A 9,936-nucleotide genomic window follows, 5' to 3' on the forward strand; every position below is an offset into this window, starting at 1 on the left:
TTTGATTGATTTTTATAATCTTTCTTTAGCTTATGACTCGAAAATATCTTTCTGCAACCATCCATTATTGCAGTAGGATAATGTGTTAAAAAAAGTCAATAACTTTAACAATATTAAGCCATATTTGCTGATTATTATTTAGATTTTATTGTTTTAATGAAGGTATTTGAAAACAAGATGAATGAACAATCACCTTGGGACATGACTGCAAAAGACTATGCGGAATTTGAGAGCGACCATAAAAAAAAACCATTAAAGCCAATGTAAGGTTGAACACAAGTCTTTATGGAACCATCAAACTCCTTATTTGTAAGATAAATAATCTCTTTGACACTATTAAAGTCAAGCGTTCAGATGAACAAATAGGATTTATTTAGACGAACAAGCAACGAAAACTGTTTCGATACTTGAAACCTCTAAATTTGAGAGAAAATAAAGTTATTTAGCTCCATTAAAATCATAATCAAACTCAGAGGTAACAATCGCAAAAGTCAAACTAATAGATTAACAACACAAAGTTCTTTCAGGCGCCAACTTTTTTATAGAAAGAATGTTTGCTACCATAAACCTAAGATCAGAAAGAGAAACTTCTTAGTACGGTCCAAACCAAGTGATCACATGAACAGATCGACTTCAGATAGCGGCAGCAACACCATTGATGTTATAAAAACCAGAGAGGAATTCTTTAAGCACATTAAAATCGAAATCAAGCTCCACGATATCACAAAAAGCGAACTTTTTGATACCTTTGACCAGTGATCTGATTTTTGAACATTCAAAAGTAAATGATCAGTTAGACAAGTCGTATTATTAAGTCTATGTCTTGTTTAGTTTTCTTAGATTAGGTTCATATCCAATATCCAGTGAAAGTTGTTGGAATCATTGCAGCATGCCATGTCTTCAGGGATTGGTGGATGAACGTGGGTTGTATTTTGGTATCGTCTATTTGAAGTCGTCGAACCCACGCGAGTGACGACGCTCCATCTCGATCTTCTCTGCGGCCTTCTTCATGAACTCCTCGCTCCATTCCCTCTCTGCTGGGTTCCACTCCACGCCGTCTTCTGCTGGGTTGATGCTGCTGCCTCCAACGCTGGACTTCCTTCTCTGAGCGTTCATCTCTGCGAATAATGATATAGAATCAGTGTTTTATCAGTATTATGAGTCAACCCGCTTTTTCATGTACATACAAATTGAGTAATCTGAAAGTATATTGCCTGTTGTATGCTGATGATGCGGTGCTGATTTCAAACAACATGGAATATCTACAGTCTATAGTGTCCAGAATGATTGAAATATGTATGAAGAAATCATTTGAATTCCACTCTCTACTACCTTCATCATAAGTGGAAAATTTTGATTTTGCAATGTTAGAGAACCTTGTTGTGTTCAAAATATCCTTTGCAAAACTAAAATTAAACTACTCAAATATCAAACGAATTAAAACATTAAAATGTGAAAGAAAAACCAATAAGGTTTGGTTTACGTTTTAGAAAGATTACATAATTATATTCAAATTGATTTGAATTTTAACTTAAAAACAAATATTTTTGGTTTGGTTAAAAGTAACCTTATATTAATTGTTTTTTTAAGTTTTTCTTTTATTTACATTTAATAATATTTTTATTCAAATTATAAAAAAACTGTATTTTCCCAAACAAGTTCTGCCGTGTAATTATTGTTACGCTTGATGGCTGTTTTCCCTTCTGAGGGCATTATCACACCTTCGTGAGGCCTGTTCTTATAATACGAGTAATATTATTGAATATATAAAAGAAAAAACTTACAAATTAAACTTGATAACATAATGTTAGAGGTATCCTTTACAAAACTCAAATCAAAATATCAACGAGCTCAGATGTCACGTCTATTTCGACACCATTATTTGATCTCAAAACAAAATCAATTATTAGTCACCTACCCTCGGTTCACATCTAATTACCTCAGCCGATCGCGCTGATATATTTTTAACTCTAATTGTCTACGACATGTGAAACGAGAATGCATCTGCCAAGTGCATTTATAGATTGGACTTCTAGTGCAGTCGGTACGTGACTTACTGCAGCTAAATCAGCAGTCTGTTGTCTTCTGCTATCGGGTCTATTTCGGATAGTCAGTAGTTCAGTAGTTATTAGTCACCGATCAATTCAAAGCATCTAAATGATTTTTTATGAATGTAACCCAGTTTCAACGAATTTAAATGTATAATTTTAATCTATGCGCTTTCAAGCTAAATCAGAAGTTTCTAAGATATTTATTGTCTGAACGTGGCGAAGTCATGTTTTAACTCGACCGTCTCGCATTTCGTCTGCCTATAAATTTGTTTATGCGTTCCGTTTCGGAAGCAAGCCTCACTGTTACTAGATGGCTTTAACTTTAAGGCGATGCACTACGTCGTTTAATATTTTAAATTGAGCCGCTATCAATAACAACCCTTTCGTAGATGGCGATAAGGTTTAAATTCCCGCTTAATACCATCCGCCTGTTTTGATTTATGCAAGAAAAAAACATGGTCAAAAAGTGCCTTTTATTTTATTTTGTGGATGTTCAGGCATAAATATTTTTTTTTTTCGATCATTTTATAAATAACTTAATTTGCCACATTATACAATAAAATCATAACCGAAAAGGGGTTCGTAAGTAGGAGATTTTGAACTTTAAAGCAGTTTTTATAGGCCTTATACATTATTTTTTCTGGGCTTATAAAAAGACTTATCTAAAAAATACTCGATTATTTCAAAAGCCAAGATGTATTCTACTCGCAGTATTAAATTAAAGCATCTGAAACATTTCTAGGCGACCAAATTTTCAAACCAATAACACATGATTTTGCATTACTACGTATGGCGTCGCCTTAACTATGCCTCAGTAAAGATTCGTTTTTAAAATGAGAAATCTTTCTGTCGTGTTTATTTCGACAATCTTATTCGCATTTTTTCACTGTTATGGTATTTATTTATTGGACAAATTGTATAGCGCCGCTTTTGTGAGATATCACCTCAGGGACGCTTTACAGTTGATGCAGGTATTACAAAAATAAGTGAAATTAAGTTGAATAAAATGAAGTACATGAACAGGTGATGAAGTACAGGAATAGGTGACACGAAGATAGAAGATGGAGACTCTGCAGCAAGAATCCTATTATTTATTGGACAATTTGTATAGCTTACCAGCTTGAAGAAAGTTGGAAAAAAGAATTGTCTATAAGATAGTGAAGTTGCTTTAGACAGTTAAAAAGTGTAAAATTACTTATTGGAAATTAAAAAAAGAATTGTCTATTAGATAGTGAAGTTGCTTTAGACAGTTAAATAGTGTAAAATTACTTATTGGAAATTAAAAAAGAATTGTCTATAAGATAGTGAAGTTGCTTTAGACAGTTAAATAGTGTAAAATTACTTATTGGAAATTAAAAAATAATTGTCTATAAGATAGTGAAGTTGCTTTAGACAGATAAAAAGTGTAAAATTACCTATTGGAAATTAAAAAAGAATTGTCTATAAGATAGTGAAGTTGCTTTAGACAGTTAAATAGTGTAAAATTACTTATTGGAAATTAAAAAAGAATTGTCTATTAGATAGTGAAGTTGCTTTAGACAGTTAAATAGTGTAAAATTACTTATTGGAAATTAAAAAAGAATTGTCTATAAGATAGTGAAGTTGCTTTAGACAGTTAAATAGTGTAAAATTACTTTTGGAAATTAAAAAAGAATTGTCTGTAAGATAGTGAAGTTGCTTTAGACAGTTAAAAAGTGCATAATTACTAAATGGAAATTTAAAAATATATATATTTTAAATATACGGTTTATAACAAAGTAGGTGATATTATATACAAATTTTATAATTTCAGAAAAATATGTAGTTTTGATTTATTGAATGCGAAATCTACTGTTTACAGAACTACTAGTATTTTAGAGACTTCAGGTTGTATCAGTCAGCCTTTTTATCTGAATACTTGGTATTAATTTCCTTGCAGTAAATGCATTTTTTATTGTAATGTAATTCTGTGATTGTACCTACATGTAAATTAAAATAAAAATGGATTAAATTAAAAGTGTTGAATGCTTCTTAGTTTGTTTTCAGTGAAATAGTCATTAAAACCGAATATGTTGCTTGTGCAATGATGGGGTACTTAGCCAACAGAGAATTGAATCCAATACCTTGGGAGCCTTGGTAAGAATGCATAGAATTCATAGCGATTTATTTATGGGGTATTTATGCCGTGTTGTGATACCTCCTTTTTTAGCAAACGTTTCGGAGAGAGCTACAGTGTCCAGCATCAGGGCAGAAGTGTCAAATAAGGAGGTAGTGCAACACGGCATAATACACCAAAACTAAATCACTTTAATACTTAAAATCTCAAATCATATCAGTAGATATGTGCATTTGATTTCTCTTATACCTTCCCTTAAAATTTTTTTATAGATCAATAATATAAATCCAAAAGTTTAAATTAAAGTAACATCTTTTACCGTTAATTGATGATTTGTTTGTTGTACAATAATTAAAACTTTAAAAAACCAAAAAGATTAAAGGTGCTCTAAATGGCCTTAGCCCTGTTTAATGACCAGATCTGAATATCCAGGTGGTTAACAATCTTACTCTTCCCCATCTCTTCCTCTATTCTCTGCTCCGTTAAGTTTCACAACATACCACAATAATTGAGGATGACATAGTAGGTGACTCCACTGAATTTACATATCAATGCGTCAAAATAATTCAAATAACTTCTCAGGCTAATTTGTTCGGTTTTGGGAACAAACATCCGTTACCCGTAGAGTCAATTTGTTCGCTTTTCGGAACAGTTTATAACTATGGTCTTGTAGAAATCTTTGTGTTTACCTTTCCGTCTTGGTTACAAATATAAACTTAATGATGTGAGAAAGAGACAACACCAAGCTTTATATTCAAATACATATATAAGTTAACCACAGAATATTGACGGCCTCCATGGTCGAGGGGTAAGGCTCTCGACTAGAAATCTGAAGCGGGTTCAAATCCCAACTGCGCGAGTAATTTTTATTTGATAGTTTTTTTCCCAATTTATTCATTTAAAATAATAAATAATATAGTAAACTTGCGGCTCGTTCCAGAGTGCAAGATACTCTCAGTATCGCCCTGCTGTCAGACCACCACTTGTGTTTGTGAGACCAGATCTGAATAGTACGCCTCCACCTTCCTCTTCAGCATTACAACATATCCCAATTGGGGATGCCATAGTCTCAATGGCTCCAGAGAGTTGCGACTATTATGCGGTATTCACATAAAAAGGATTAATTAAATTATTTAACGCTAAAAAATTTAGAGTTGAATAACTCTATGAAACTAAAGTTCCAACGGCAATTTGAGAAAACGTACGAAATTTATTGAATTATTTTGAAACGACAAAACTTACCTTAGGTTTTGATGTCTTATAAAATATGTGTTTTTTTTAAATAATTTTAGTTAGTGTTTAGAAGTAAAATTAGTAAATGAGAAGTTAGTTTTTAGACGTAAAAAAGTAATGTTAGCCCTTTAAAAAAATTATATGTAATTTAAAAATTTGATTATCTCATAAGTTTATTTCTAATAATACAACTTGAAAGCTTATTATTTAACTGTCTTTCAAAAACAGGTTTTTAGTTTTTGGGTGGAAATATCCCAATTATGTAGAAATATTCCAATTATGTAGAAATATCCCAATTATACAGGGTGTATCGGCACGTACCCGACAAACTTTACCCAGCTATTCCTTAGCACATTTGGAGTAAAAAATGTTATGGGCACTTTGCTGTCCGGTAACATTTTTTTTTAATAAAAAAATTATCATTCATATTTTCACCACATGTCACCACTGTTTTATCCTTTGTCAAAGTTTGAAAACCCATCTGGCAATATTTTATTCGAGTTTCGTTGAATAATATACGTACGTACCTACATTGGCGCGCTTTTACAATCACAACGAAATGGCATGGCACCATTCGTCTCATTTTTAACTATTATTATTTAGTGTGTATGAAAGAGCGAAGACGCTTTTTGACACACTGTCTTGCTAATAACAGCTGTTGAACACGAGAAACAATGACAGTGACGGAGTGTGGATTTTTTTATCATTTTTTGTTTTTAATTGAAAAAAAATGTTACCGGACAGCAAAGTGCCCATAACATTTTTTACTCCAAATGTGCTAAGGAATAGCTGGTTAAAGTTTGTCGGGTACGTGCCGATACACCCTGTATAGATATCCCAATTATGTAGAAATATCCCAATTACGTAGAAATAATCTAATTATATAGAAATATCCCAATTATGTAGAAATATCCCAATTATGTAGAAATATCCAAATTATGTAGAAATATCCTAATTATATAGAAATATCCCAATTATGTAGAAATATCCCAATTATGTAGAAATATCCTAAATATGTAGAAATATCCCAATTATGTAGAAGTATCCAATTATGTAGAAATATCCCAATTATGTAGAAATATCTTAACTATGTAGAAATATCCCAATTATGTAGAAATATTTCAATTATTTAAATTTTATTGATAAAGGGAAATACGTAAAAAAATTTCGACTTTCTGACAGCAACTTTAAGAAATATAACGGTCAATAAGCCAGAGGCCCGAAAGGTTAAAACATTATTTTTTTATTTACATGGGTGACTTTGGTGGATCACTATTCACCTTAATTTTGCGGTCTGTACATCGTAATGGTCCACGGGTTCGACGTTTAGTGTTGAGGTTGCGGGTTAGGTTAGGTTAGGTTAGGTTAGGCCACCGCAGCGCGAGTATTGACATTCATGTTTATTACGATATGCGGGTATCTTTTGTGCAATATTGTTGATTGTTTAGTTTGGGAACATAATAAAATCCGCTAAAATAATTTTTGAATAAATTTTCCAACAACGTCACCAACATTCAATTTTTTCCTGAATTTTTTCCCATAAACCTCGTTTTATTAGTAGTAGAAGGTTCTAAAATATTGTCAGGTTATTCGTAACTTCAAAAAGAATTAAAAAATATAAAAGAACGGCGTATTTTTTCTCGCTTACAACGGTTGAAATGCTGCCAATTGTATTTTGAATGCTTTCTGAAAGATGAATTTATAACATTAAATTGGGTTCACTGAAGAAACTGACCATTAATAACAAATAAATGCAAGTATTTCAACATTAATCCTTTGTCAAAAAGACTCTCCGCACAGAATTTGCCCTAAAGGAAATTATTTACGAAAGCACCTGCCTCCACACAATAGTATATTTGATTCAGTTTGGAAAGTGCTGGACGTATCAACACCTTAGCTAGCATAATAGTATTAATACTAAGGTACGTAGTTAATTAATAGAAGGTAATCAGTAGATTTAAGAAAGGACATTTTTGTATCACCAGGTTACCAAAATACCAAAATGATAAACTTTTAGGGATATATGAAAACGTACAGTGATTTGATAAAGAATATTTAAATATTTTTACCTGATGTTGAAAGAAACGCAGAAGAAGCAAAGACTAGGTTTTGCGAATCACTATCCGACCTGCCTATACCTTCGGAGACACGATGCGAGGTTGCATACTTTTGTTTAAACACTGGGATTCTACTATTTGATTGATTCATTATAATTCTGATGAAATATGATAGAAATGATAAGAAGTAGGACTAACACGTGAATTGAGAAGAACAATCGCCAAAGTTTGGACGAAATATCTTCGGACTATGTTGGCTTCAAACCTTTGTGGACTATCAGCACTGACGAACACCCGAAAATATTAGTAGACCAAGTGGATACGACTAGCGAGAACCTTTATGTTACTCATAAGGTGAAAAATTGTGGCATAAAAGCAGAATGACCTTTAGGATAAAGTTCAAATGTTGAAATGACAGCGACATCCGGGTATCTATTCCTGACAAAATAACAACAGAATCTCTACAAACATTACAACGTCTTTCCAAACTTCCTCAATTCTCAGTAATGAAGGTACCATTTTTTTTTAATTTTACTGTTTTGTGGCGTTGTGAAACTTTGTTGTTAAAGTCTTTTAACTCGCCAAAAAAAACAATTTACTATTTTAATATCTTCGATAAACTTTGGAAAGAAGAATTGAGAAAGAAGGAAAAGTCTTAACACAGAATTGAATGTCGTTTTTAATAATAATTAATGTGTTCAAGAATCTACTTGAAGTTTTGTGAAAGTAGACATTTGTACAAAAAAAGTCTTATTTTAGTGAGATGAAATCACGTTTTCAAGTTTTTCAGTTATAATTTTCAGCTATTCTATTGATAGAATGGATATCTTGTTTTGGATGAACAGAACAAATTAACAGAATTCCAGATTAAACAAAAGCCTTCAGAAAACCGTTTTCAAATCGTCAAAATTTCGTCTTCCTTGTGGACAGCTCCTATTAAGTTTTCTTGGAGTTATTAAAATTTTGAAAATGAAAAAAGTATTTAAAAGTAAAAGTATACGACAGGCATGTCTAGTAGGCCAACGCAACCACACTCGTCTCGAAATGTCATTCCACCATGAGACATGATCGGGTTTTGAGACGTCTGGTCCTGTCAAATATAAGACACTACCACATTCGTCTCGAAATGCCATTTCCATCATGAGGCATGATAGGGCTTTTATATGTCCTATATACAATAATAATATATTACTGGTTAAATATATTTCGTTTGTTAAATAGGAAAAATAGTGTTGAAATCTACCAAAAGGCGAATACTTCATTATTAAATAAATTAGAGCATTTTCCAGTGAAACTTATGGGAATAACTTTTTACACAATTACCCACGGTGAAGTCGTAAAATAGTAAGTGCCTAATTATTTATCCAAATTAATTTTATTCTAGATGGAAAAGAAATTTAAGATGAATGCAACGTATTGAGAAAATAAAAGATTAAAGGGGGTATGGTGTAATAAGAGATTTGAGGTACCTAAGAGAGTGTAAAAAGAAATTAGGTTAATGTACTGTAAAATGATAATAAGGAAAAGATAAATAAAAGGGAAGATAGAGATTACAGAGAAGTGTATTATTGTTAGTATAATAAGCGAATAAGAGATTTAATTTATGTTTGGTGATATGGGTTAATCCGAGGTATAAGATAAGCGAAGTAAAATTAATAAGTAAAGGTAAATAAGAGATTTTAGGAGTAGATGAGTGTAGTATAAAATAAATTTAAAAAGAGATAAGTGTGTGTAATAAGATATTTAAGAAGCACAATACTTTATTATAGAATAAAAGATTTAAGATATTCGTAGTGTAAAGGAGAAAATTGAGATAGGCGTTGCGTCGTTGGCGTTGTAAAAGAAACCAAATAGATAAGTGAACGATAGTGAGTATAAGATGTGAGAAAGAGGTTTTACATAAAAAGTTTAGTGTAAAATGAAGTGTAAAATAAAATTTGAGATTGAATTGATTTTAGTGTAGAAGAATATTAAAAGATTTAACATAACTTAAGTATCGAAGAATATTAAGAGATTTAAGATAAGTTAAGTGTAAAAGCATATTAAGAGATTAAAGATAAGTTAAGTAAAGAATATTAAGTTATGTTAAGAATATGAAGAGATTTAGACTCACTCTGCAGTGTCTCTTCCATCTCCTTATCGGCCGCGGCCTTGGAAGCTTGCGATCTCCTATCAGCCATTATTTCTGCAAGTTTTGGTCTGTTAGACTAGTGGTTAGTTGGTCCGCGGTTCGCTCTTGGTTTCAGAGTACTGGGTTGTGGTTCGCCAGATACCGAATGTCTTCTGCGGACTAAAATAAATGTGCGCTACTCTTTTTGTTTTCACCCCCTCCCGTATACTCGACTGTGTTGCTAGATTGAAGAGAAGTCATTAATGTATTTAGAGGTAGAAAGGTACTGATTAATTAGATTAAAATAATGTAGCCATCAAAACGAAATTATATATTTCGTTTTGTAGAAGTGCGAAAATCCATTTTAATCATCTTACTTCGTTGTGGAAT

General features: G+C 32.0%; 1 long non-coding RNA gene across 1 annotated transcript; it reads right to left on the reverse strand.

Moving 5' to 3' along the window:
* Positions 1-9,616, reverse strand: LOC149410644 (uncharacterized). Its single transcript, XR_016305000.1, has 2 exons — positions 9,550-9,616; positions 1-1,118 (listed from the first exon to the last, which is right to left on the reverse strand). It is a non-coding gene; the product is annotated as an uncharacterized LOC149410644 (long non-coding RNA).
* Positions 9,617-9,936: the final 320 nt, after the last annotated feature.

The sequence above is a fragment of the Hesperophylax consimilis genome, chromosome 27, assembly GCF_061612785.1.
Source record: "Hesperophylax consimilis isolate HC1 chromosome 27, BYU_Hcon_1.0, whole genome shotgun sequence".
Taxonomy (NCBI): Eukaryota; Metazoa; Arthropoda; class Insecta; order Trichoptera; family Limnephilidae; genus Hesperophylax; species Hesperophylax consimilis.